The sequence below is a fragment of the Sus scrofa genome, chromosome 13 (assembly GCF_054392235.1).
Source record: "Sus scrofa isolate SSC_HxYL_T2T_F1_AM1 chromosome 13, Sscrofa_HxYL_maternal_Yorkshire_Landrace_v2.0, whole genome shotgun sequence".
Lineage (NCBI taxonomy): Eukaryota > Metazoa > Chordata > Mammalia > Artiodactyla > Suidae > Sus > Sus scrofa.
In genome coordinates this window covers 150,760,086-150,787,492 of record NC_139395.1, presented here as the reverse complement: position 1 = coordinate 150,787,492, position 27,407 = coordinate 150,760,086, and the positions used below count along the sequence as shown (strand labels likewise).

Here is a 27,407-nt window from a genome sequence, read left to right as displayed (position 1 = left end):
GTGATGGCAGGAGGGATGACGTATTAGAACCACCAATGGCCTGAAGCTACTACTTATAGTTATCAATGCAGGCGAGTGGGAGCCAAAAATTAGTTTGCACTCTGCTTGCAAAGCTTTGACCTTTCCAGGACCTGGAGGAATAGATGGCACCTGTTCACCAAGTGGTGCACCCACAAGGCTGAACATGCCCAGAGAGTGCGCCTTTGTATCATCGGCACAGTATGTGATCTGCCATTGCAAAACGGTCAGCCTTTTAGCTGAGCTGTACACCTGATCCAGAAAGGGCCCTGTTTTCTAATTTGCACAAAGATGCTGTGTGAGAAGCCTTTGTCTTAATGGTGGAAGATTATAAGAGGTTTCTGTTCTAAGCCTCTAACCTAAAAGTATTATCCTAACTCCCTTATGTTCCCCTTTTGAGGAATTTTCCAAATGGATCCTGGAAATCTTTGTTTTCAAGATGAAATACTACTGTCCAGTTATTTTTGTCGACCAGGATCGGTTGCAGTAGAAAATCAGACTGTTAAGATTTAAGGCAGGAAAGGGAGTTCCCATTGTGGCTCAGTAGTAACAAACCTGACTAGTATCCATGAGGACGTGGGTTTGATCCCTGGCCTCATTCAGTGGGTTGAGGATCTGGCATTGCCACAAGCTGTGGTGTAGGCCACAGATGTGGCTCAGATCCTATATTGCTGTGGCTGTGGTATAGGCTGGCAGCTGCAGCTCTGATTCCACCCCTAGCCTGAAAGCTTCATAGACCATGGATACAGCCATAAAAAGAAGAAAAAATAATGATAAATACATAGAATATTGGTAGTACTTTCACCTTTGTCTTACATTATTATTTTTGTGTATGTATGTATGTGTGTATTATGAAATAAAATTGTGGGAGTGCAGAGCAGGGAAACTGCTTAGGGCACGGCCCTAAAAAAGGCAAAAAAAAAAAAAATAGACTAATGCAGGGAAGGGAATCAGTATGGGATGGAGAAATGGAATCGCTTAAGTGGTGAGGGGCTCAAAACTAGGACTGCCATAAGACAGCTTTAGTCAGTGCTGGCTCTGATCCCATTATGTGAGTGATCCTCAATGTGGGTGCCTTATCAGGCTTTGTCCAAAGCCCCAGCCCTCCCCCAAGGAGGTGACCAGCCCCAGACAGATATGAACTACGGGTATAATGGGAGAGGGCCCACCAAGAACCAAGGGAATCTGTTAGAGGACAGGAAGTAGTGGGAGCAGGCTACATCTCTTGGGGGGCAGCAAGTGATGCTAGAAGAGAGAGGCCAGAGCCAGACAGACCTGAACCTGGGAGGCAGGTGGATTAGACCCACCTAATCCATGGGAAAAAGAAAGCTTCATGGGAAATCTTTGTGCACTATTGGTGGGGATGTAAAATGGTGCAACTACTGAGAAAAGCAGTATAGCAGCTCCTCACAAAATTAGACATAGATTGGAGTTCCTGCTGTGGCTCAATGATTAATGAATCCGACTAGGAACCATGAGGTTTCAGGTTCGATCCCTGGCCTTGCTCAGTGGGTTAAGGATCTGGCGTTGCCATGAGGTGGTGTCGGTCACAGATGCGGCTCGGATCCTGCGTTGCTGTGGCTCTGGCATAGGCCAGCGGCTACAGCTCCGATTAGACCCCTATCCTGGGAACCTCCATATGCCGCGGGAACGGCCCTTGAAAAGGCAAAAAGACAAAAAAAAAAAAAAAAAAAAGACATAGATTACCATATGATTCAACAATCCCATTTCTGAGGGTATACCCAAAAGAATTAAAAGCAAGGATGTGAAAAGATATTTGTATGCCTATGTTCAAGCAGGTTTTTTCACAATAGCCCAAAGGTGGAAGCAATCTAGTGTCTATCGACAGATGAATAGATAAATCAAATATAGTATATGCATAAAATGGGATATCTTTCAGTCTTTGATAGGAAGGAAATATGGCACATGCTACGCCTTGGATGAACCTTGCAGATACTATGCTATGTGAAACGTCAGGAGGATAAATACCGTATGAGTCCACTTATATGAAGTACTGAAAATAGTCAAATTTATGGAACCAGAAAGTAGAATGGCAGTTGCCAGGTTCTGGGGAGAGGGAGGAATGGGGAGTTATTATTTACTCGGTACCAAGTTTCAGTTTTGTGAGATAGAGAGTTTTGGAGGTGGATGGTGGCGATGATCCCACCACAGGGTGAATCTGCTTAATACCACTGAACTTAAAGCATTTTCTGTTATGCATATTTTACCTCTACTGCCTCCACAAGAATGAAAAGCCAGCCTCATTAGCCACACAAGGACCTGCAGAATGACCTGGACTCCACCATCTTGATACGGACCCAGGCCCGATGTGCCTTTGGTGGACGAGATGTAGCACAGACCCAAAATACCCATGTGGCCAGGCATTCTGGTGTCTGTGCACTCTATTACGGGGCAAAGGAGAGGGCCATCAGACTCCCTGCCTGCTGAGAGGGGGCCTTGTGGTACCTGGAACAGGCTGTTGCAATAGCGCCATCCCACAGCTTCCGTGCACCTGCCTTTGGGCCATCCTGTGGATCAGCCCTCCTCACTTGGGAAGGGCAACCCCAGAGCCACCTTGATCTAGCCCACTCCTTGCTGTCTTCCTGCTGTGGTCTCATAGGTAATGCCAGCCATGGTTAGAGGCCCATGAAGGGGCTTTCATTTTTTTTTTTTTTATTTTCCCACTGTACAGCAAGGGGGTCAGGTTATCCTTACACGTATACATTACAATTACATTTTTCCCCCACCCTTTGTTCTGTTGCAACATGAGTATCTAGACATACTCATTTTTGTGTGTTGTTACAAGCAAGCCTCATGGCCACCCCAACTTCAATGCGGTTTCCCCCAGTCACTCCTCTCCCTTCTCGCTGCTGCCTGATATGCTCTTCCTATGGGACAGGGCCTTTCACTTAGTGCCAGAAACACATTAATTTAAATTCATACCAAAGAAAGAAGAGACACGTTATCGAGAGCTTGTGGGTCTATGATGTATTTTATCTCCCACAGTCCTGCGTGATGGACAGTATTAGCGTTGTCTTATAAAAGATAACATGAAGGCTCAGAGAGTTCTTCAGTGCCCATGTATTCCAGCTTGTCACTGGTTCTGCAGGGATTTCAACCTGGATCTGACTCCAGACTCCTTTCTTACCCTAACTCCATGCTGTCCTTCTTACTGAGGCATAGGAATTGGGTATAATGTTCATTGCCAGTTTGCCCATGGAAAGTGCAGAACAGGGAGTTCCCCACATGGCTCAGTGGAAACGAATCTGACTAGCATCCATGAGGATGCAGGTTCGATTCCTGGTCTCACTCAGTGGGTTAAGGATACACATTGCCATGAGCTATGGTGTAGGTGGCAGACGCAGCTTGGATCTGGCATGGCTGTGGCTGTGGCATGGGCCAGGGGCTACAGCTCCAACTCACCCTTAGCCTGGGGAAACTCCATATGCAACCCCAAAAAGACAAAAAAAAAAAAAAAAAAAGGGAAAGTGCAGGGCAAAGAACAAGAATGGAGTGGGGGGGGGGGGCTGCTCCTGTGGCCATCCCCTTTCATAGGCATTACTTTTCCCTAGTCCTGCCAAAGAGTCATCTCGATGTAATCCACTTCTCCCTGCCTCTGCTTTCTAATAAGAATGTCTTTATGGGAGAGGAGAGAATTCTACCCTCCAAAAGCCTCATGCTTTTAAGAGGGTTTCCTCTGGAAAGGGGAACAGCAGATGCAGGCCACAAAGGGAACACCTGGGTGAGGGGCCATGAGATCACTGCATTGCCCTGCAATTGACTTCTAGAGATGGGTCTTGCAGTCTTAAAATTAACCCTGTCTTGTTCCCTCATCCGCATTCTGGGGACAGGAGAGGGCAGTGGAGCTGCCTAGCATCCCATGGCGAAGGCAGGTGGACGGTCAGTGACCACCTGCCTCCACCTTGCTTTGAACTGTATAATGGGACCATCACGCTCAGGTGGAGAGAAAGGGGTGATCTAGGGAGGAAAGGGTGCTGTCTTTCCTACTTCTGTTCTCAAGTAGGTGAGGGCCCCTGGGAGGAGAGACGTGAATTTAATCAGGAATTGGATCATTCTTGAGTTAGTCAAAGATAGGTGACACAAAGTGAAAGTAATAGAAACTTGTTCCCGGTTGCTGTGGGCTACTGGTTATGAGATATGGTCAGGAAGGTAGGAAGGGCATCACATGTGGTGTGAGGTAGGAGGCTAGGGATCGACTGTCAGCAGCAGTGCGGGGCAGGGGGCTGTCGTGAATCCATGAAGGAACCTCTTTCAACTTCATGATTTTGTGGTTCTTTGACCCGAGGCTGATATGACGAGGGAATTCTGAGCTCCCATTCTTTGCATCAGGTTAAAAGTTGTCTTGATTCAAAGCAGGAAGAGAGAGGTTTCATCTCTCACAGGTCCTGGAAATCTGCCCTTCTGCAGGGAAAAGCAGAGAAGGAACTACCCATGGGGTGAGGTCTTGGACAACAGAAAGCCCCTGAAGGGGCACCTCTCTGCTCTGTGATTCTCACCATGGTTACTCTTTGGTAAAGGCATTTAAGGCAGTCATTAAAATAAATACATGGAGTTCCCTTCATGGCTCAGTGGTTAACAAACCTGACTAGGATCCATGAGGATGAGGGTTTGATCCCTGGCCTCTCTCAGTGGGTGGAGGATGCAGCGTTGCTATGAGCTGTGGTGTAAGTCGCAGACTCGACTTGGATCCTGAGTTGCTATGGCTGTGGCGTAGGCTGGTGGCTGCAGCTCTGGTTTGACCCCTAGCCTGGGAACTTCCACATGCTATGGGTGTGACACTACAAAGCAAAAATTTTTAAAAAATAATAAATTCAAATGATATCTGTGAAGAATGAAGGTGCCAGTTCATTATCTGTCATTAAGCTTTAACTTAAATCTTGTGTTTATTAGCTCTTAAACATTTTAAACAAATTCTCAACTTTAATTTGAAGGAAATGAATTAAGTATTTATGGGTCCTCCCTTCATCCTGCAGATGGCACTCTTCGAATAGCCTACGTAGACATGGAACTGAATGAGGAAAGAAGCCTCAGTCATGACAGCCTGACAGGCAGGTGGTGAGCTGGTGAGCAGCCCGGGCCAGGGGGTGCACCAAGGGGCTGTCTCTTTGGGTCTCTCTGGCCTAGGCTGCTGAGATTGTCCATGCTGAGATAGAAGAGTTAGAAACCAGTGGGAACCTTTCCTGTTCCGATAGACACTTGACTCAAGTTGCCTATAACTCATCAAATGGCTCAAGCCATAGAGTAAATCAGATTAAAAAAAACTTATGGAGTTCCCGTCGTGGCGCAGTAGTTAACGAATCCAACTAGGAACCATGAGGTTGCGGGTTCGGTCCCTGCCCTTGCTCAGTGGGTTAACGATCTGGCGTTGCCGTAAGCTGTGGTGTAGGTTGCAGACGCGGCTCGGATCCTGCGTTGCTGTGGCTCTGGTGTAGGCCAGTGGCTACAGCTCCGATTCGACCCCTAGCCTGGGAACCTCCATATGCCGCAGGAGCGGCCCAAGAAATGGCAAAAAAAAAAAAAAAAAAAAAAAAAAAACTTATTACATTCAGATACTTAAATACATAGACATATATTTTGTGTTGCATGTCAGGTATCCGTCACTGGGAGTATAAAGAAGTACAGGGATGGAGTTGCTGCCCATAAGACCATAGCTGTCAGGGGATAGATGTGTCCATATCTGCCCCAGAGGTAGAAGACGCAATGGTACTGCCACTGTGTCCTGAGTTGTTTGCTGTGACTCAGTAGAGAGTCCTCAAGTTTGAGTGCCTGTGGTTTAGATAGCAGCTGTGCCTGCCCTGTTAGTGGTCTCTTTTATGACCTCATTATCTGAAATGCCAGACTCTCTGTAAGCTAGTTTAGTTAAAAAAAAAAAAATAGCAAGCATTTACATTAAAATATATATTATTTAAAATCTCAAAGCACCAAGTCACATTTAAGCAGATGAACATCAGTGTAACATTTTTGAAAGAACAGACCATTTAAAGAAAGATTTGAAGAAATAGAAGAACAAGGGCACAATTACATAGTAATTCATTCAATACTCTCTGGTTGGTTATTCTCTAGCTGACCCTTGATTTTTCCTCAAACTTGAATAGATTACATTTAAAAAATTCCTTCTCATTCTTGAGGTCAAAAAAGTCAAAAATGGAAAGGAAACAGTTTAGTGGACCTGTCAGTGACCTTGGCCATTGAAGATATTCAGAGGAATCAGCTAAACTACTAGCGTATGAAGGGTAGATAGAACAGAGTAATCCACAGAGGTGGAAAGCCTATGCCCAGAGAGTTTGACAATTGCACTCAAGTTTCCATGTCCCATCAAGTCTTTGTGTTAGACACCATGGAAAATTAAAGAGATACACAGTTTCTGTTTTGAGAAACTCACAGTCTAATGAAAAACATTCAATCAGTATATTCTAACCTTCTAAGAAGTCCCACAGTCAGAGAGGAGACATAATCTCTACTCTTTTAGTTTTCAAGGAGCACGTCTAATGAAACCAAGATAAACCCTTCGTTCATTTGGCAATCTAATAAAGATGCTCGCGAGCGGTAGTGTAGTGACCTTTGGAGTAAGTTCCATCTTTCTTTTCACGCCTGAGAAGGAGACCAATTACAGCAGATGTAAATGCAAGCAGAAGGAAAAGGTGGGAAAGCTCAAATAGATACTTTTTCACACTCCACTTTTTTAGAGATGATGAAAGGTTAGGCAGGATTAAAAAAAAAAAAAAAAAAAAAAACATCCTGAGGAAGAAAGCCAGGAAAATGCTGATAAATTAATGTCATGAAGTGGGCAAGTAGAAGAATGTGAAACGGCAGAGAAATGAAGGATAGTCTTACCCTTTGGATCTTGCCTGGCACTCTTCCCGTTGGGGTGGACTCAGGACATTCCTTCCACAAAGCACTATGGAGAAGTTGCTGGCATGAACTGATGGGAGGGGTCTTATGACCACTGTCAGGAAGAAGAAAGATGTTTTATATGGTGGATAATCCCCAACCAGGGATTTTGAAGGTCACTTTGTATACACACGATATGGAAAATTGAGAGGGGGTTGGAGCCAATAACCAAGATATTTTAGAGAGCCTGCCAAGAACTTCTTATCAAGACTATGAATTGTCCCGCCACTGTTGCTGCTTCCTGTGTGGAACAAATGGCAAACTCAGGAGAAATTGGGGCTGTATTCCTAATGACTTTAAGGTTCTGGGTAGCAAACTGCAAGATTTGAAAGCACAGGTGGTGTTTTTTATGTCTTGTTCCATGTGATGGCAGTGATGATAGAAAAGAAGGCAGGCTGAGAAACAAATGGCTGCCTGTGTAGATGGTGTTTTAAAAGGTTTTCTGGACTGTATCCTACAGAGCCGGATGATGGACTTCTGGCAAGGGGTAGAGTGCATCTTGTAAAGATTGAGAAGGATATGCTTTGGCAGAAAACCTTGTTGATCTATCTAGAAGAACTTAAGTGAATTTTGAAGAGGAAGGAGAAAATTATCCCAGTAAAGCAAAAACCAGACATGTGAGGCACACAGGTGGGGTAGAAGCATCTTCTCAAGGAAATGCCTTTAGGTCAACTTAGGTTAAAAAAAAAATACCAAGAATACACATTTCAAACAATATATATAGCATCTCATCTATATATCAATAAAAGACATGTGTAACAGGTAAGGTACTTAAACTTTAACACAAGAAGATAAATATCATAAATATTCCTGAGATGCTAGGGTTCATAGGTTTAAAAAAAAATGGCAATCGAAGATTTTCTATTTAAAGGACTCATTTAATAGGAGTGAGGGTATATCAGAAAGGTTCTCATCTATTTGGGATCTACAAACCTGAGGGTGGTAAACAATATGGAGAAATAATAGAGATTAAATAGAGTAAAAAAGAAGCCATGATTGTTACTGCAGAGGACCATAGTCTGCCCCATTGATGAAGGAAATGGGAAATGCTGTTCTGATATGATTTTGTTTCTGACTCAAGGAAAACTATGGTGATGATGAAAACCCTCAAATTTCCTGCCACCTCCTGTAGATTCTGTGACATTGTAAATAAAACATCAATAAGTTGATGAGAACAAAGGGCTCAACAATGTAGAGCGTGAATCATTGTAGAAAAGCTTGAAAGAGTATGTGGGTTGTGTCTAGACTCTCAAGAACCTTGACCTTTAGATGAAAGAGTTTAGACACTGCTCTTGGAGCAAAGGGGAAGACTTTTAGGATTTGATACAAATTAAAATATAACCTCTATGCCAGAGAAAAGAGAATTTCTTTATGCACTGTTTAGATCACATACAGAATACTAGTGCAAAGTTCTAGAAAATATGCTTTCAAAAGGATATTGACAAACTATACTATGATTGTTCGAAGGCTGCCAAGATAGTGAAGGTGAAGTAACAGGAAGTGTCTAGTTTTGAGTAAATACTTTCTTTATGGAAGATGAAGAGGGTGAATTTGAGAGTTAAAGGCTTCCTACAGAAGAGAGAAGGTGGAGGGTATAGTGAAGCTACCTTATCTTACTTCAGGTATCACATCTAAGCCATGGTTGCTTTTGTATGAGCTATCCAAAAGCAGAATGAAATGTCTCATGACATAGTGTGTTTCTTATCACAGGAGATTTTCCAATGGCAGCGACACTTTTTTCCTTAGGATATAAACATCTTCAAGTTTTTCCCACTTTTATTAAAAACAAAGAAACAAACAAACAAACCAAGACTTCCTTTTCTGGACTCTACTTTCCCATTTATCCTTCCCTTGAAAGCCTGTGTTCTTGAGAGAACAATTTGTATTTGCACATCTACTTCCTTATCTCTTAGATGCCCTTTGGCCCCACCATTGGGCTTCTATTTCCTCGGCCAACTAAGGTTAATCTCACCAAAGTCTCTACTTGAACATTTCTTTTTGATGTTGTTAAATCCAAAAGACACTTTTCATATATTAATTGGGCTTCCTGAAACATTTAACCTTGTCAACCACGTCCTCCTTTTTATTTTTTAAAATGCATTATTATTATTATTATTTGCTTTTTTAGGGCCACACCTGAGGCATATGGAGGTTCCCAGGCTAGGGGTTGAATCAAAGCTGAAGCTGTCAGCCCACACCACAGCCACAGCAACATAGGCTCCGAGCCTCATCTGCAACCTACACCACAGCTCACAGCAACACCAGATCCTTAACCCATTGAGTAAGGCTGGGGATTGAACCCACATCCTCATGGATACTAATCAGGTTTTTAACCCGCTGAGCCACAGCAGGAACTCCCCACTTATCCTGTTTTAAGTTCCCTCTCCTCAGCCTCCCATGACACCTTGCTCTCACCCAGGTCTTTCTGGCTGGTCCTTCTTGGAGGACACTTCTCCCTTTCCCCCAGGATTTGTTCTCTTCTCTTCTCACTTTACCCTCCCTGCATGATTTTATACTCTTTTCTGACCTCAGCTGCCACCCCTACCCTGATGGCTCCCAAATCCATGTCTAGTCTCTGATCTCACCCCTGCGCTTCCTGTTTGAAAACCCATTGCTTTCTGGATAGTTTTGCTTTGATTTTTTCAATTCTGTCAATTTTCTACTATACACAAGGTGACCCAGTCATACGTACATGTACCCAAAATTTATTTGGTCATCTCTGCCCCCTTCCAGGGGTATTTTCCCCCTGTATTCACTGTGCCAGTGAAGGGCACCAACCATCCAGCTGCCCAAGCCAGAAACATGGGAGGTATTCTTGACTCCTCCCTTGTAAGTCCCCCCTCATGAATCCTTGGCAAAGTCCATCTGATTCTGGGACTTTGATGTGTCCCTTTCCTTCCATCTTCATTGCCACTGCCCTAGATCAGAGTCTCATGCATCATTGCAGTATCCTCCTGTTTTCCCTGACTCTAGTCATGGTCTCCTTAAATCCATGCCCACATTGCTCCCAGAATGGTTTTCCCAAAATGGACATCTCATCATGCTACTACTCCATTTGTCATGGAACTCATAGGTGTCTTCCTATTGTGATAAAGTTCAACGCTTTTGATATTATAAACCTTTTATGACCTGGCTCTGCCTTCTGTGGTTTTACCTTTTATCCCTCTATTGCTCCCACTACTCCACTCTATAATCCTGCTGCCCCAGAGTTTACCTGAGCAAGTCATGTTCTCCACTCTCAATGTGTCTCTTCTTTAAGTCTTCCCAGTTCTTTAACTTTGACTGCCCTTGACCAACTTCTGTTCTTCTTTAAGCTCTTATCTCAAGTATCACCTCTTCGGGAAGCCTTCAGTGGCCTCCATGGCTTGGATTGAATGCCCCTTTTCTATGGCATCCACTTTTTCTTGTCACATCCCTATCATGGTAGTTATCACATAGTGTCATAATCAGTTTTATGCTGGCTTCACTCCCCAGATTTGACTTTCCTTGGAGCAGAAATGTTATCTTATTAACTTTTTGGTCCAGTGTCTAGTGCAATAAGCCTAACATGCAACTGGAGCTTGAAAAATAAAGGGGTGACTAGTATAGAGGGGATTCCTTTGTTGGGTGGCTATCAGACCAGATGGTATCTGAGGCCCTTTCCAACTCTAAGAATGATAACTGAAAGGGAGGTGAATTATATGAACATTCGTAAAAACACAAGCCCCAGAAACATATCAACTGGGAGCCATCCTAATATAATTAGTAGGATTGCACTGAGGTAGAACCAGCATGGACAGCCCCAGTTTAGGATCTGGCACTTGGGAAGAAGCATTTTTAGAGTCAAATTTTGAATAATTCAGATGAAATTATTTCCTATGAATAGATTTCATAGGAAACCAACTTCAACAAGAGGGCATGATAATCCTTACTCTGTCCATTTTCCCAGTCCCACTAAGTTTCCATGATTTTCCAGCTGGGATAGTTAGCATCATGCTGCACCTGACTGCTGGGTGTGTGTGTGTGTGGGGGGGGGTTAATCCTCTCCCTTTTCTAGAAGTTCTCTTCCCCTTTCAAAAACTCTCCCTTGATAGATATGAATAAGATTGCCCCTTTTCAAAGGGATCTTAAAGGAAACAGCAAAACAAAAAGTAAATTAGACAAAAGTATACTGATTTTATATTTAGTATATTGATTTTGAGTCCAAGACAGCTCACCTTTTTATTCAGTCTCTTATGTCCATTGATAGACATGTTTTCCTTCTCCATGAGGAGATCCTAATGACAACAGCTGTAATAACAGCAATAATGCTTACTGAGTTACTTTCTATGTGCCAGACATTCCCATAACAGCCCTTGAGTTAGGTATTGACATTCCTATTGAGACAAAGAGGTGAAATAATTAGCTCCAGTTGGCAGAACTTACAGTGGTGGAACTGGAGTTCAGACCCTAGTAGTCTGGCTCCAGAGTCCAGGCTCTCAACTCCTTCACCAGAGTCTCTTGATTCATAACAACTTTGGACATCTCTGAGGTCAGGGCTGGCAGGGTCCTCAGTGTCACCCCTAGAACTAGTCCTAGTCCTCTTTCTGTGTGTGGATCTAGATAACCCCTCAGATAGCCACGTGTTAGCACAGTGGCCACAGGACCACTGAGTGGCACTCTTTCCCTCCTTGTGTCTAAGATTTCCCTTGGACTCTAGGGTCACCTTCAGGACCCTTTATGATACCATCTTAATCTAAAACTCTCTGTGACCCCAGGCCTCTGGGAATCCTATGACTGCCTTTTACCTTCCTCTGCCTGTCCTCTGAAAGACATGCACCCACAATTGGTAACAGCTGGCTCTGCTCTCTGCTGGCACTTGGCCCATTTAACAATGAACTTGTCCAGTATCTGGCCTGAGTCTTCATTTCCATTTTCTAGCACAAAATGGTGGTCTACATTTGGACCAGCCCAAGATATTATTTTGTCTCTTTCTTTTTATGTTTTGCTAAGGTCAAGCTATTGTTAACAAAACCTTGTTTCCAGAACACATCCCCCTTGACAGCTCCACAAGCCTATGTGAAGCATCCTTCTCAGTTCTAATTTCTCATCTATTTTGGACGAATGGTACAATGAAGAGAAGTAGCATTTGCAGTCAACCCAATCTTTCCTTTTAGTGGCCTTTAGCCCTGTGATGATCACTTAAATTCCCTGAGCCTCAGTGTCCTTTCTAAAATGGAAATAGTAACACCTCTCCCGAAGAGTGATGTAAGGGCTCTAAATAGCACATAGGCTGTGCCTGATAGAGAATTTGATTCATAGGAGGTGCCTGGTGAATGGTGGCCCCTATGGCAACAGTGGTGACCGCGGTCATGGTGATGATGGGATACTTCTCAGCTTTACTCCCTTCCAGGTCAGGTTATTAAGTTTCATGCTGTCATCTCTTGAGACTCAGCTTGGTGTGGTCTGCCTAACTGTGTTGGAAGGAGTAGGCTTATCCTTTGAGATGGACCAGGTGCCGGGTAGAAAGATCAGCTACAGGTACCGACAAGCTTGGCCTTGGATTAAGCATGTGGAAGAGCTGTCCATCCAATATGACTAATCAGAACCAAGGAAAGGCAGTACAGTAATAGTGCATCCTCCCCTGGGGTGGTAGGTAGGGGCTACCCAGCACTGTGCATCCAGGAGCCAATGTATTCAGAGATCCAAGGAGGAGGATGGGTAGTTTGCATTAAGAAAACTCTTAGAAAATAGAAGGCTCCAGCCACTGGGCTGCAAATTAGAGGCACATTGCTGGGGCACCAGGTAAGGAAAGGCTGACTCTTAGGGGTAGGACAAAAGTCTAATGATCAAATGTGGGCACCAGGGCAGGGCCTGACTAGCTACCAGTGGGACTTGGGATAGAGGACCAGTCTGTAAGTAAGACATGTGGTTCAAGTTGATTTCTATAACAGCACAGGAGCTGAGCCTACTGTGGGGCCTCAGAAAAGGGGAAAGAAGGAGAGAGACTCTGGACACCAGGTAGGAGCACCCTCCCTTCTAAAGGATTCTTCACCTCAGTGGGTCTCCTTAGAGGGGTACCAAGTGTGTGGCCACTGGGTGATTCACAAAGTAACAACATATGTACCTTACATGGTAAGAATAACATACCAGTGGGAAGAATAAAGTTGTTCTTTCTCAGCATTGACATGATTTAGAGAGGAAACCAGGAAGGCTGTTCCAGAGGAAAGCTTTCTCATCTGCCTGGTATTGATTCTGAAAGCAAACCATGTATTATGTCTTCCAACCTACCCAGATTAAGAGAAACCAAAGGGACTTCCTTTCTCTTCCCTCTTTCTTTCACTTCTGTGACACTGTGCAAGCAGGGTGGGCCTCTGGAAGCCAGTGTTGTCTAAGGCAGAGGTAAGAGGGAGCGCATGGCAGATTTTCATGGGCAGGGTAATGTGTGCAAATTCCACACTGAAAATATTTCTTCTGGATAAAAATAATGTGAACATTATTTGCAAGGTTTTAAACCTGTGCTGTAAACATGTAAGAATAAGTAAAAATGATACCTGCCATTTATTGATTAAAGAAATATTTCATTTAATCCTTTCAACACTTCTATGGAGTAGGTTTTAATATTATCCTCAATTACCAGATGAAAAATCAGGCCTAGAGAGGATCATTCAAATGCAGAAAGCAAGCTTTGAACCCAGGAATTCTGACCCTAGAGTCCATGATTCTAGCTCATATGCATTCAGAGTGATGGGAAAAACAGCTTATTTAGCTCTCATTTAGATTTTTTACAAATGAAATATCTATTTTATTTGTATTTTAAAAATTTCTAATTACAAAACTCCACAATTTCAATATAGAAGTGCAGATGAGCAAAAAGGAACAAAAATAATCCACCCACTCAGTTGTCTGACTGTCTTAACAGTTGCTAATACTTTGGCATTTATTCTCCCAGACATTTCTATATTTATACATATATGAATGTTTGCCACCAGCTTTTCTCACTTAATGATATATCCATGGTAATAGATATATATCTATGGTGGGGTTTTATTTTTTGTTGTTGTTTTTTTTGCCAGTGGAGTTTTTAATATTAAGACTTCTTACTGTTTCCCAGATTCTAGTAATTATAGGCTATTAAAATCAGGTAAGTGGGTCAGAAGAAGCAAAATAAGCATTGAAAACAGAGGGCTGGTTTTAAGCCAAGCATTCAGAATCCTTTCCCAAGAGAAAGCTTCAGAGGATGGCATTTTACAAGTGCCCTCCCAAGCCTTTCCAATTCCCCATTGCAGGTGCATGAAGACTAGAGGGCTTGTGAGGACCTTCTGAGCCCCTAAAACTGGCTGAGATGGGGTGCAGAGATGAGAGTGGAGGTGGTAGTGGTAGTAGGTGGGGAGTATTTCAGGACAGTAACATTTACACCCTCTTTCCTCCTCTTCCTTTCCTCCTTCTTCATGTCCTCCTTTATTCCTTCATGTCTGTTCCATCTTCTCTAGAGAGGTCCTCTCCTGAAACAGGGGCTCTAGTGAGGGTCCAAGATGCAGTGCTTGGTCCTGGTCCGATTGTGGTTTCAGGTGGGCAGTGCTTTCCAGGACCCCTACGAGCTCCGTGAGGCAAGTGCTCCCTTGCTGTGGCCTTCAAGGTGATGGGATAAATTTTTAGCAGGAGAAAAGCCCACTGCCAAGTTCTGACAGAAACAAAGCATTACATCTGAGTTAGTCCACCTGGAAAGGCAGCCAGGTTTGAGGCAGTGGGAGCTGAGCTCTTCTGGCCTCTTGTGGTGCCAGGTGACATCCAAGCATCATCAGGATAGGTGCCTTTATTTGCCTTGGGATCCACAAGGTGAATGTCCAGCTAGCCCAGGGCACTGCCCTTTGGACTTCAGTAGAGACTAGCTCTGCTGTCCTACTACATTTTAGCAGCGATAGCATTAAATATTGGCAACCTCAGCTGTAATTATACATCTCCATGGTGTTTCACACTGTGGGCTATTTTGTACATTGTCGCTGAGCCTCCACAATGCCAAGGATTGAAATAGCTCTTGTGGACTTTTGTCCATCACATGCCTAGAATTTGAAAATAACTTTGAGGGAAGGGGGCGGTGAATAAAGCTAAAAAGAGAACACCAAATCCACATGATAGATCCCTTTCAGTTTTCTTCTTCTTCAGGAGCCTTGGACTCTGCCTAAAATTATGGATTCTTTAGTGTCTTGAGAATTCACAAGGGAAGTCCCATTTCCTTAAAATATATATATAAAACCAAAGAAGAGAGGGTTATTTGGATGTAGAACTTGGGTCTTACCCACCTACTGTAGCTGTCACTTTTTTACAGCTTTATAAAGTTAGAAAGAGTCAAGGATTGAGGGTACTCCGAGGAATTCCATTCCATTGTGGCTTCAGGAGGCCCGATGGTTTGGTACCAGATAACTTCTTTTTTTAAATAATGATTTTTATTTTTTTCCATTATAGCTGGTTGACAATGTTCTGTCAATTTTCTACTGTACACAAGGTGACCCAGTCATACGTACATGTATACATTCTTTTTCTCACATTATCATGCTTCATCATAAGTGACTAGACATAGTTCTCAGTGCTATACAGCAGGATGTCATTGCTAATCCATTCCAAAGGCAATAGTTTGCATCTATTAACCCCAAATTCCTAGTCCATCCCATTCCCTTCCCTTCCCCTTTGGCAATCACAAGTCTGTTCTCTATGTCCATGATTTTCTTTTCTGTGGAAAGGTTCATTTGTGTCAAATATTAGATTCCAGATATAAGTGATACTGCATTTGTCTGTCTCTTTCTGACTTACTTAACTTAGCATGAGAGTCTCTGGTTCCATCCATGTTGCCGCAAATGGCATTATTTTGTTCTTTTTTATGGCTGAGTAGTATTCTATTGTGTGTATATACCACATCTTCTTAATACAATCATCTGTCAATAGACATTTAGATTGTTTCCATGTCTTGGCTATTGTGAATAGTGCTGCAATGAACATGTGGGTGGATGTGTCTTTTTCCAGGGAAGTTTTGTCCAGATATATGCCCAAGAGTGAGATTGCTGGATCATATGGTAATTCTATGCATAGTTTTCTAAGATACCTCCATGCTGTTGTACCAATTTACATTCCCACCAACAGTGCAGGAGGGTTCCCTTTTCTCCACACCCTCTCCAGCATTTGTTATTTGTGGACTTATTAATGTTGGCCATTCTGACAGGTGTGAGGTGGTACCTCATAGTAGTTTTAATTTACATTTCTTTAGTAATCAGTGATGTTGGGTATTTTTCCATGTGCTTGTTGGCCATCCATATATCTTCTTTGGAGAAATGTCTATTCAGGTCTGTTGCCCATTTTTCAACTGGGTTGTTGGCTTTTTTGCTGTTGAGTTGTTAAAGGTGTTTGTATATTTTAGAGATTAAGCCTTTGTCAGTTGCATTGCTGGAAACTATTTTTTCCCATGATACCAGATGACTTTGATACAGTAATTTCCTAGAGCCTCCCTTTCTGTCCCCTGTGCCTCATATGAAGGCCACTTCAAAAATTAAAGCCATAATCTCACCATCAACAAAATGAGAGTTACAGATTCTCCTTCCCTTTTTCCTTGTAGGAGGCAACAAGGTTCCAGTGAGAGAAAAATTCAGGGATTGGAACATCCAGGTAGAGGCCCAGAGCTACTCACAGCTGTATGTGCAGGCCACCTAACCGCACCAAGCCTCCTCGATCCATCTGCAAGATGGGAATAATGTTTATTCCATCAGAGTTGATGGAGGTATTAAGTGAGATAAAGTACTTAAAAGTACTTTAAATCTAGAGCCCAGAGCAGATGTAAATTAGTATTATTTGGGGGGATGTAGTGACGGTGGATGAGATCATGTCTGGAACACACTCAGAAAAAAGGAGCTAAAGATACAGAAAAGATTGATGCTATTGCCCCATACTGGGTGTTTCCCAAGAGAGAGAATGTGCTGACCAGTCTCTGAGTTTAACTGAACTCTTCACGCCCCAGACTTCTGACACTGTTTGAGGGCCAGATTCCCATGCGTAGCAGGATTAGCCGGGAAGCTTTCCACATTCTAAAGCTAAAGCTAGTGATTTAATGAGCCTTGTTCTGGTGTTTATGCAAGTGTAGATCAGTGAGACTCTGGGGTCACAAGTGGATTTTGGAAATGGAAACAGCATGATGCTTTGTGCATAGAGTATCCTGATCACTTTATCTTGTGTACCCTTCTGCCCAGAGAGCACAGGGAAGTCCTGCTCACAGCTCATGCCCAGCCCTTTCAGAGAGTTCTGGAGGCCTGCAGCCACTCTCCCGTCTACCTTCTTTGGGATTCTGTGCAGGTATTCGTGCCCTGCCAGACCCCACCTCCTGGCCTGCTTGCTGCCATTTATCATGTCTCCATTCGCATAACCTCATTGTGTAATTTCCCCTTTGTCCTGTTGAAGGTGGTTTTGTACAAAATTACTTGTAATTCTTGCCGAGGTTTTCATGACTATGAGGATTCCATAATGTATGTAGTTTGTGGTCATGGAAGACACTTCTTGGCCTGTGAAAGTTGGGAACATTCAAGAACTCCAGATAAGGAGGTGAATGATGGGATGTGAGCCTGAACCTCATGACCCTTCCCTGTCTCAGGGTTCAGTCTCCAGCTATTCAGATTCTGCCCTTTCCCTTGGGGGCCACATGTGGGGAGACGTTGATCTCCTGCAGCATCCCTGCTCTAAAGAAATGCTCAGTGGGTAAGCCTCTTCACTCAGTCTCCTAAGGAAAGGAAACAGGAAGAACATATTGCTCCCACTTTGGAAGTGGGGATCCTGAGATCTTAGCGGGCCCTGGGTCTTGGCAGGCAGGTGAACAGTCCTTGCTGGATATAGGGTATCTCTTCCGTCCTAAAGCAAATCTCTGACTCTTGCCCTATTTGAGAAGGAGCTCAGGTGGCCCCGCTCTTCGCCTAGCTCTCCCTCCTTCCTCTCTCTCTTGCCCTCTCACAGCGCCCCCCCACCCCGCCCCACAGTTCCATACCACAAGGCCCCTGTCTGAGGCCTGTCCCACAGAGAGGGCTAGAGCTGAGTTCTCTGACTCCTGAGCTGTGCTTCTCTGCTCTCCTCTGAGCAGAGGTGGATCTTCTTGAAAAGCCAAAGAGCCACTTCTTGCTTTATACCCCCAGCAAGCTTTCCATCACCAACCCAGCCTGAAGGAGCCCCCAGGACTGAGCGTCTCTTACTTAGTTCCTCACCAAGACCCCTCTGCTCATATCTTCCCAATTTCCCAATCTGGATCTTTGCCTAAGCCATTTGCCTTGCCTGGCAGATTCCTCCTCTTTGCCTTCACCTTTTAGACTTTTTAAAGTTGGCTCAAAAAAAATGTGTCTCCTGCTGAAGACTTCTCCAGGGCTATCCATCTTACTCAGTCACTCATTACCTAGCCTGCCTGGCTCAGTGTCACAGCACCACTTTGTACTACTGTCACACCTCATTTCTTTCCCCTCCTTGGAGAATGAACTCTTCTACATAATTTGATTTCATAGAGAACCAAGACGTAAACCTAAGCACTTCACGCTGAAACTCTTCAAATTTCACTTTTATTGACAGTAAACTTTCTGAAATGCAGTTTAAACTTCCCATGCCTTGTTTACAGATCATTCTGAACATAATCCCACTTTTTCTTTTTGATGCCTCAGGCTGCATGGCAATGTTCACTCATTCCAGTCATGAGCAGAGAGACCTCCAGGGCCACTTCAGAGGCCAAGGTTTTCCTTTTCCTTTACTGAAGGTCTTGTCTAACATTGCAGGGCTGGCTTGCATTCAGGGGGTCCTGATCAGGGAATATACCCCCTAGAGAGGTGAGTGTCACTCCCTGAGGGCCCTGGAGCAGCCCTGTGGCTACAAGCCATGTTTCATTTGGATGATGACGATGATCTTAATGGTACACTGGGGGGAGCTGAGCTCTAAATGACCCAGGCCTTTTAAAACCACTGAAACCCCAGCCCCAGAGTGCACCAGCAAGACTGGAAGAGGGAGGATGATTCTTCCAAAAGATTTCTCCTCTTATCCCTTTGAACTTTGCATCACTCCATCTTTATTTTGCTGGTTTTTATTTAAAGAGCTCTAAGCATTTCAATCCACATCAGCTTGTCAGTTTCAGACACATAGGTACCCAAGGACTGGCCTGTGCCTGTCACACAGTACTGCTGTCAGCTCCGCGCCAGGGGCATTAGGGCTTTGATATTTAAATGATGGTCATGAAGGCTTTCAACCAAACCATATAGCCCTGTTCCAGACACAGGCTCTTGGGGGTGTTGTCTGAGAGTCTCCCTCCCTTTTGAGTATTTTCAGATCTGACATGTCTCTTATTTTCAACTGCTGAGGGAGACAACTCAGGGTCCTGGGTAGTTGATGTTGGCATTGTGCCCAGGGGAAATGATTTCCAGGATTTCACAGGTGATTATTTTTAACTGGATCTTTTTTGCATATATATGTCATATCAAAATCATGTTTCTTCTAAGCTAAGATGAGCAATGTCATAAAATCCAAACTGAGAAAGGTGAAATCCCCCTCTGGGGCTACAGGAGATTTTGCATTTTTATATGATTGTATTTCTCCCAGTGGCTGGTCAAGCATTAGTGTCTTCAGGATCCCAGAACTAGGAAATGCATCCATCTCTAAGATAAAAGCATTTGTAAGGAAATGTTTGTATTTCTAGATTTACTCAATTGACAAAAATATATTGGATCCTCCAAAATTTCATTTATTTGGTACATTTTAAACTTTAAAAGAGATTCCTAGTCTTTGTAATAACAAGTGAAACATTGCAAAGATACGTGTAAATAGAAACACTAATTATCTCTTCACTCCCACCTCCCAATCCCTCCCTCCCAAGGCAATCACAGTTAGCTTGCACATTTTTCTTCTTACACATACAAAAAGAGGTAAACATATGTAAATATAAAATTCTATTTATTGTTTGAAATAATTTCTATAGAACACCCTGCCTATGATTATTATACTTTGAATGATTTTTCCATTTTCTTCTGATTATAAAATTAATACATGTTCACCATTGGACATTTGAAAACAATGAAATTATAGAAAAGAAAAAATCCTCACTAACTTGGAGATAATTACATATAAACTATTAATATTTACTGGCCTATTTCCATTCAGCACAGCAGAATGCAAAGGACATTTTGCTTGGAGTCAGATAAATGTGAATTCCATGCCAGCATCCGCCATTCAGCAGTTATAGGAGCCTACTCAAATTCTTTTACCTTTCCAAGCCTCAGTTTTCTTATCTGTAACATGATATAATAGCATAATCTACCACGTGTAATATAATGTTTGTAAGTGGATCCAAAACTGGCAGCCATCATTGTCAGTAGTAGTTTTTTCCAGTAGATATCTAGGTAGGTAGGTAGGTAGGTAGGTAGAAAGAGAGCCTGAGGGAGTTCCCTTCATGGCTCAGCCGAAACTAATCTGACTAGCATCCATGAGGACGCAGGTTCAATCCCTGGCCTCACTCAGTGGGTTAAGGATCCGGCATTGCCATGAGCTGTGGTGTAGGTTGCAGACATGGCTTGGATCCTGTATTGCTGTGGCTGTGGTGTAGGCCGGCAGCTACAGCTCCGATTCCACCCCTAGCCTGGGAACCTCCATATGCCGAAGGTGTAGCCCTAAAAAGACAAAAAAAAAAAAAAAAAAAAAAAAAGAGAGAGAGAGAGAGAGAGTCAGAACCCAGCTTTGATTTATCCTGACTTCATTTAATCTTCTATCAGGAATATTTCCTTGGATCACTAAGTAAATAGTAGTCTTCAAAACATAGTTGTCATGACTACATCATGGGGTTCTTCCTTCCGCAGTGAGGTAAACCACCCCCCTCTTGTTGAACATTTTGATTATGTCTAGTTTTTACTTTTATAAACCACAGTTACTGTAGTTAAACTGCTAAAAGTAAAGTGTGAAATCCATTCCAGTTCTTAGTCCTCCATGTTTTTCTGATCTTCAGGAGCATTACCATTCATTCAAAGCTATTGACATTTTAGGGCAAAAGACTAGATTTCTCCCACCTTAGAATTTTGGCCCAGGCTGTGAGAGGTTAAATAAGAGGTTTCAACCTTAAATAGTGGCTGCAATTATAGTCATCTGGGGTGCTTTTAAAAACATATGTAGAGTTCCAGTTGTGGCTCAGTGGGTTAAGAACCTGACATAGTGTCTTTGAAGATGCAGGTTAGATCCCTGGCCTTGCTCAGTGAGTTAAGGATTTGGTGTTGCCAGCTGTGGTATAGGTTGCAGATGCAGCTCAGATCTGGAGTTGCTGTGGCTGTGGTGTAGGCTGACAGCTGCAGCTCCGATTCACCCTCTGGCCCAGGAACTTCCGTGTGCCTCAGATGTGGCTGTAAAAATAAAAAATAAGAATAAAAACATTTGCTGGGAGTTTCCTGGTGGTCTAGTGGTTAGAACTTGATGCTTTTACTGCTGTGGCCTAGGTTCAATCCTTGGTCTGGCAACTGAGATCCCACATCAAGCTACTGTCCACTGTGGCTAAAACAAACAAACAAACAATAACAACAAAAACATATGCTGCGAGGTACTCCCCTCCCCCACTTGCCACCCTTAGCCCCCATTCCGCTTTCAGCCAGTCTGGGTTAGGGCCTGAGCATTGCTTTTCTCCTTCAAGCTCTTTTATCTACCCCTCAGTCCTGTCCTATGAAACAGGATTGCATGATTTCTTAAGGCTTCTGCCATCTGAAGGATTATCAGAAAAGTGCTCCAAGCTGAGGAAGTTGTATGGTCTCCCTTACTGGTCTCCTCTATGGTCTTATGATTTAAAAACAGTGTTTCTCAACTAGAAGACAGTTTGCCACCCGACCCCACCAGGGAACATCTGGCAATGTCTGGGGACATTTTTGGTTATTACATCTGGGGAAGGGGTTGCTATTGGCATCTTGTGGATAGAGGCCAGGGATGGTGCTAAACATCTGAGTATGCAGAACAGCCCCTGTATGCATTTTCTAGGAGGATTCTAACAAAGTACCACAAACTGGGTGGCTTAAAACAACCGCAGTGTATTGCCTCACAGTTCTGAAGGCTGGAAGTCTGAGATGGCGTGTTGGTAGGGTTCGTTCCTTCTGTGAGGGAGAATCTGTTCCCAGCCTCTCTCTAGATATCTGACAATCTCTGGCATTCCTCTGTATCACTCCAGTCTTGGCCTTCATGTTACAGGGCGCCCTTTCTCTGTATGTTCATGTGCCCATCTCTTTCTAAGGCCACAAGACATGTTGGATTAAGGCCCACTCAATTCCAGTTTGACCTCATCTGTACTCATTATATCCACATCGACCCTATTTCCAAAAAATGTCACATTCTCAAGAACTAGGGGTTAAGGCTTCCACATAGCTTTTTGGAGGGACATAACTCCACCCATAACAGCCCCACATCATAGAATCACCCAGCCCAAAATGTTAATAGTGCTACTGTTAAGAAACCCTCTTCCATAGTATCTGTGGATGAAACCCGGAAAGGCTAGAACACGGTAGATAGGAGGCATCCAGGAATGCTGAAAGTAAGCAGGGACAACATCCACAAGGTGGGTCAGAGGCAGTTGGCTCATGGAGATCGGTGTAGGACCCTCAGGGACATGTGTGACCACAGAGGGTGAAAGTGCTGGAGGAGCCCTGTGCTAACTGGGGCAGAAGCGGGTACGGGCGAGCCCCTCTGCTTCTTCACCCCATCGCCTGACTCCCATTTCCCTGGGTCAGGCACACTGTTCCCTGCCTGTCCTTTTCCGAGTAGAATGGAAGAGAAAAATAAATCCATAAGCCCCAAGGTTTTCAAGCCAGCTGTCTCATCTTTCTAAAGCCCTACCTTCTCCCTCTCAAGCCCGCTGCCTCCCACTGATAGCCAAACATAGAATATGGAAAACAGTAAAAACAGCAACACTGCAAAGTTACTCTTTTGAGAGAGAACATCGCTTTGGGTACATTTCCCCACCCCCACCCCCTCCAAATCTCTTGACTGGGACCCTGGGCAGCAGGTGGCCCTACTGTCTTTGTTCCTCCATGGTGATACTGTCTCACCAACTGCTCTTTCTTTGGATTTAAGAATTCCACATGATGCTGCTGGTGGCTGTGGTGTAGGCCCAGCAGCTACAGCTTCAATTCGACCCCTAGCCTGGGAAATTCCATATGCCACAGGTGCGGTCCTAAAAAGACAGAAGAGAGAGAGAGAAAGAATTCCACCTGAAAATGTACTTCTGCAGGGCCAGGCACAGGGCAGTCCACCTATCCACATCTGAATGCTCAGGTCTGCCTTCTTCCCTTCGAAAATATTTTTGTCTTCATTCTTCTACTGGGGTGGGGGTGGGGAGGTCACATGTTCCCCTTCATTATTTTGCTCTTTTGAGCTGACTGAGGGGAAGGAGGGAGGGGAAGGGTGGCCAGGGTGGAGACTGTGTTATCGAATTCCCAGAGCAGTGGATTGCTTCCCAGCAGGGATATGGGTACCAGCTGTCTGCATCTGGGACTTGCTTAGTGGGAAGAGGATTAATTGCTTCCCTCCACAGTCTGGAGAGCTTTGTGTCTGCTCGGCACTCTCCTGGTTTTGATCTCCCTATTGCCCAGCTCCCTAAGACCCTCCTCTTAGCCCCAGCCTGCAGCTCTGGAGCAGCCTCTGGCCTTTAGGCCCCTTCCCATCTGCACCATATTCTTTTTGTTCTGTCTAAGCATCAGGCCTGACTTAACGTACAGCCCGGTCTCTGCCTTCAGTTGCTCTCCGTGCCCTGGAGACATAGGTAGTGAGGGTCAAGGAAAAAAGTTGGTCCTTGCTTTGTTTCTCAGTCCCCTAGGAGTGGCCACATTTTCTGAATCTGGCTGGTTCTTTCTTACAAGCTGGACCTGCTGTTTTCTCTCAAATCATGGTTTATAACCTGTATCAGTAGCCTCTGGGATTGACCCTTCCTTTTGGTCCGGAAACAAGGTATTGCTTTTTATTATTATATTGAGTCGATAATATGCTAATAGTTAATTGCCACTGTTGCTTTTGCTGTTTTGCCTGTGAGTGCCTAGGTATTCAGTTTTCAGTCTTCATGTGAGAGAAAACACATGGAAGTTCCCTTAAAGCCTAACATGTAAGTCAAGAGGATTAGCAAGGAGTAGAATGGAAAAGAAAGAATCAGTAAAGGGAAAGACCAGTTGCTATTCTTCTTTCAGAATACCCTCAGCCTAGGTACATTCTTAAACACATTAGACTGTAGGAAAATAAAACTTTACTTTTAAAATGTGGAGCTCTGAAAATACACCATTTATCATTAATAGGAGAAGGCATCAAAGCATTTTAGATACAGAGAGGAAAATGCTTTCCAGCAAGTAGAGATGTGTATGAGAATGGGACGGGGTGATAATTGCCTATGTAACTGTGATAAAGCCAGCATTTAGATGCCCAGAGATCATCTCAGCACTCAGATGAGATTTGTGTTGGGAGGTATCAGCACCTGCAGTAGTTATTTTGGGGATCAGTCCCAATTATAAGTAGTCTTGTAGCAGGCTTTTAACAGACAGTCTCTAATTTAAGAAGCATCTGATTAGGACTAGTCATTACTTATTCCTTGTTTGGACATAAAGATTGTCCTAATGGAGGCAACTATTGTTTGTTTGCTTGTTTAGGGCACCTAGGAAGATGTCCTTCCAGCAAATGTAATGTGGTCGGCTAAGCCATCATATGTATCAAGTAGTTTCCTTCTTTTCTTCTTATTGCTTCCCACCAAAGACCACTTGGCCATTGTCAGAGTCCATCCCTTTCTCCCCTACAAAAGCCAGCAGGCAGTGGAGAAATGTGTGCCGGATGTTCCAGGATGAAAGCTGAAAAGCATTTTCCTATGTCACCCTAGTTGTAAATTTTGGCTGACTACACATGATGTGCTCCATCAGTACTGTATTTTAAACATGCTATGTGCTCAACTGAATTTCTTTACTTTGTTCTGGGAATCTAATCCCCATTTACATGGAAAACATATTCCCAGTGTGCTAAATAAGGGGCTTACAAAAGAACTTTTGATCAGTACTTTATCCTTAATCTTGGGACTACCTACACTAGGAGATAAGGTAAACATCCACTTCCAAGCCTAACTGCAGAGTTTTGGGGTTGAGTACCTATTGAGAGCAGAGCACTGTGCTGACTAAGTACATTGATGAATAGCTGAGAGAAAAGATGAGTAAGACAGGACTCTTTCCTTCAAGGAGAATTCAGTTCTGTCTGGAAGCCAACATGTACACACTGGAAATGTGTTGCAAACAAAAGGATAGCAGTTGCAAATGAACAAGTACAGTGTCATAGTTTGAAAATCAAAGGTGTAAGAGTGAGTATAGTGCAAACTAACAGTGAAGCAGAGGGGATGGAGATTTTACATTGAGTCTTTGAGAGGTGCATGGTTCAATGAAAAGAGCCTGGGGGTTATAGTCAGAAATACCACTTTCCATTTTCTAGTTCTGTAACATTCTTCAAACAAATTGCCTAACCTCTCTGAGCCTCAGTTTTTTTTAATTTGTAAAATTAAATTAATAATGCCTATCTTATTATTGGTCTCAAAGCTTAAATGTAATGTATAGAGAGAGCCTAGCACAATGCCTAGTGTACTATATATACCTGGTAAAGTGATACTACCTTCTTTGACCCTTGGATTGTTTAGAAGTATCTTATTTAGTTTCCAATTCTTTGGAGATGTTTCAGCGATATTTCTATTATTGATGTATAATTTAATTAAATTAGATCAGAGAAAATCTTTTTATGACTCATATCCTTTTAAATTTTTTTATACTTGTTTCATGGCTCAGAATATGATTTATCTTGAAAAGAATGCTCCTTCTGCTATTTTGGGGTGTATGGTCTATAAACTAAATCAAGTTGGCTGAGAGTGTTCAAATATCCTATATCCTTACTAATTTCTTGCCTACTTTTCTATATATTAATGAGAGGGGGCATTAATTCTCTGTCATAATTGTGGATTTTTCTGTTTTTCCTTGTAAGTTTATCAGTTTTTGCTTAACATATTTTGAAGCTTTGTTATTAGGTACATAAATGTTTAGAATTAATATATCCTCTAGATGAATTGACCCCTTTATTATTAAAAAATCACCTTCTTTCCCCCAGGTAATATTATTTTCTCTGAAATCTACTATGTTTGATATTAATGTAGCCACCCAAGCTTTATTTTGATTAGTGCTATCATATTATATTCTTTTCTATCCTTTTTCTTTTTTCTTCTTCTTTTTTTTTTTTTTTTTTTTTTTTTTTTTTTTTTTTTGCTTTTTAGGGCCGCACTCGCAGCATATGGAGGTTCCCAGGCAAGGGGAACCTAACCTGCTGTTAATACCATCAAGTATATTTTTCATCTCTAAAAGTGCAAGGTCTTTTTTTATGTCTTCTATTTCTCCACTTAACTTTTAGAACATATGAAATAGTTAAAATAACCATTTTAAGCCCTTGTATGCTAATTTCAACATCTATGCCAGTTCTGGGTCAGTTTTGATTGATTTTTAGTCACATTGTAAGTTATGTTTTCCTGCTTCTTTGTGTGACTGGTAATTTTTTTTACTGGATACCTGACATTGTGAATCCTACCTGTCAGTTGCTAGATACTTCTGTATTTTTATAAATATTCTTAAACTTTGTTCTGGAATACATTTAAGTTACTTAAAAAAAAAAAACTTCATCTTTTCAGGACTTTCTTTTAAAATACATTAGGTGAAAACAGAGAAGTGCTCAGTCTAGGACCAATTATTCACCCCTGCTAAGACTCTTCTGAGTATCTACCCAATATCCTGTGAATCACGAGGTTTTCCAGTATGATTAAAAACAGGCACTATTCCTTGACCTAAGAGTACTGAAAGCTGTTATATCCAACCCTTTCAAGTGGTTCTTTCCCTGGCCTTGAGTAGTTTCCTCACACACAGGGGGATCCTCTGCATATCTTCCCCAGATTGGATAAGAAAGGAAGGTGAGAGAGATTTGTCACCAGTAAAGTACTATTCAAATGACATTACTTTGATTTGCCTTCTTTCACTAACGTCAAGATCCAGAAACCTGTCTCTGTGCTTCTATGTCTCTCTCTGTCTCTCTTTTTTTTATTTTTTATTTTTAATTCTTGTGTCCTTTTGCTGCTTTCCTCTCCCTGTTCATTGGTTCCAAGTGTCAGCCTGGAAAAATAATCATCAGGAGGGGAGTTCTATCCTGGTCCTCTGGTAGTTTTGTTCTCCAGTCCACACTGCTTCTTTTGAATTATAAGAGTAATTTTGGCCTCATCCTTCCTTATCCCCAGAGCATAAAGCCAAGAGTGTTAACTTCATATTATCAAGGAAGTCAACTCTTGACACTAGAAATGTTTTTATGCATTGTCTCTTCCATACCTTGGCTTTAAAAAGCCTGCCTCCTGTCCCTCTGTTTCAGCCTAAGAAGTTTGAAACCATAGCCAGTAAGTACTGCTGGGATGCCTGTATTTTTAGAGACAATTTATCCTAGAACACTTTGTCTCT

The 27,407-nt window shown here is 42.9% G+C and overlaps 1 protein-coding gene across 37 annotated transcripts in view; it reads left to right on the top strand.

Annotated features, from left to right (window-relative positions):
• The window catches only part of KALRN (kalirin RhoGEF kinase), a 695,174-nt gene that overhangs the window by 318,387 nt on the left and 349,380 nt on the right, over window positions 1–27,407 (top strand). The gene's annotated exons all lie outside the window — the stretch shown is intronic.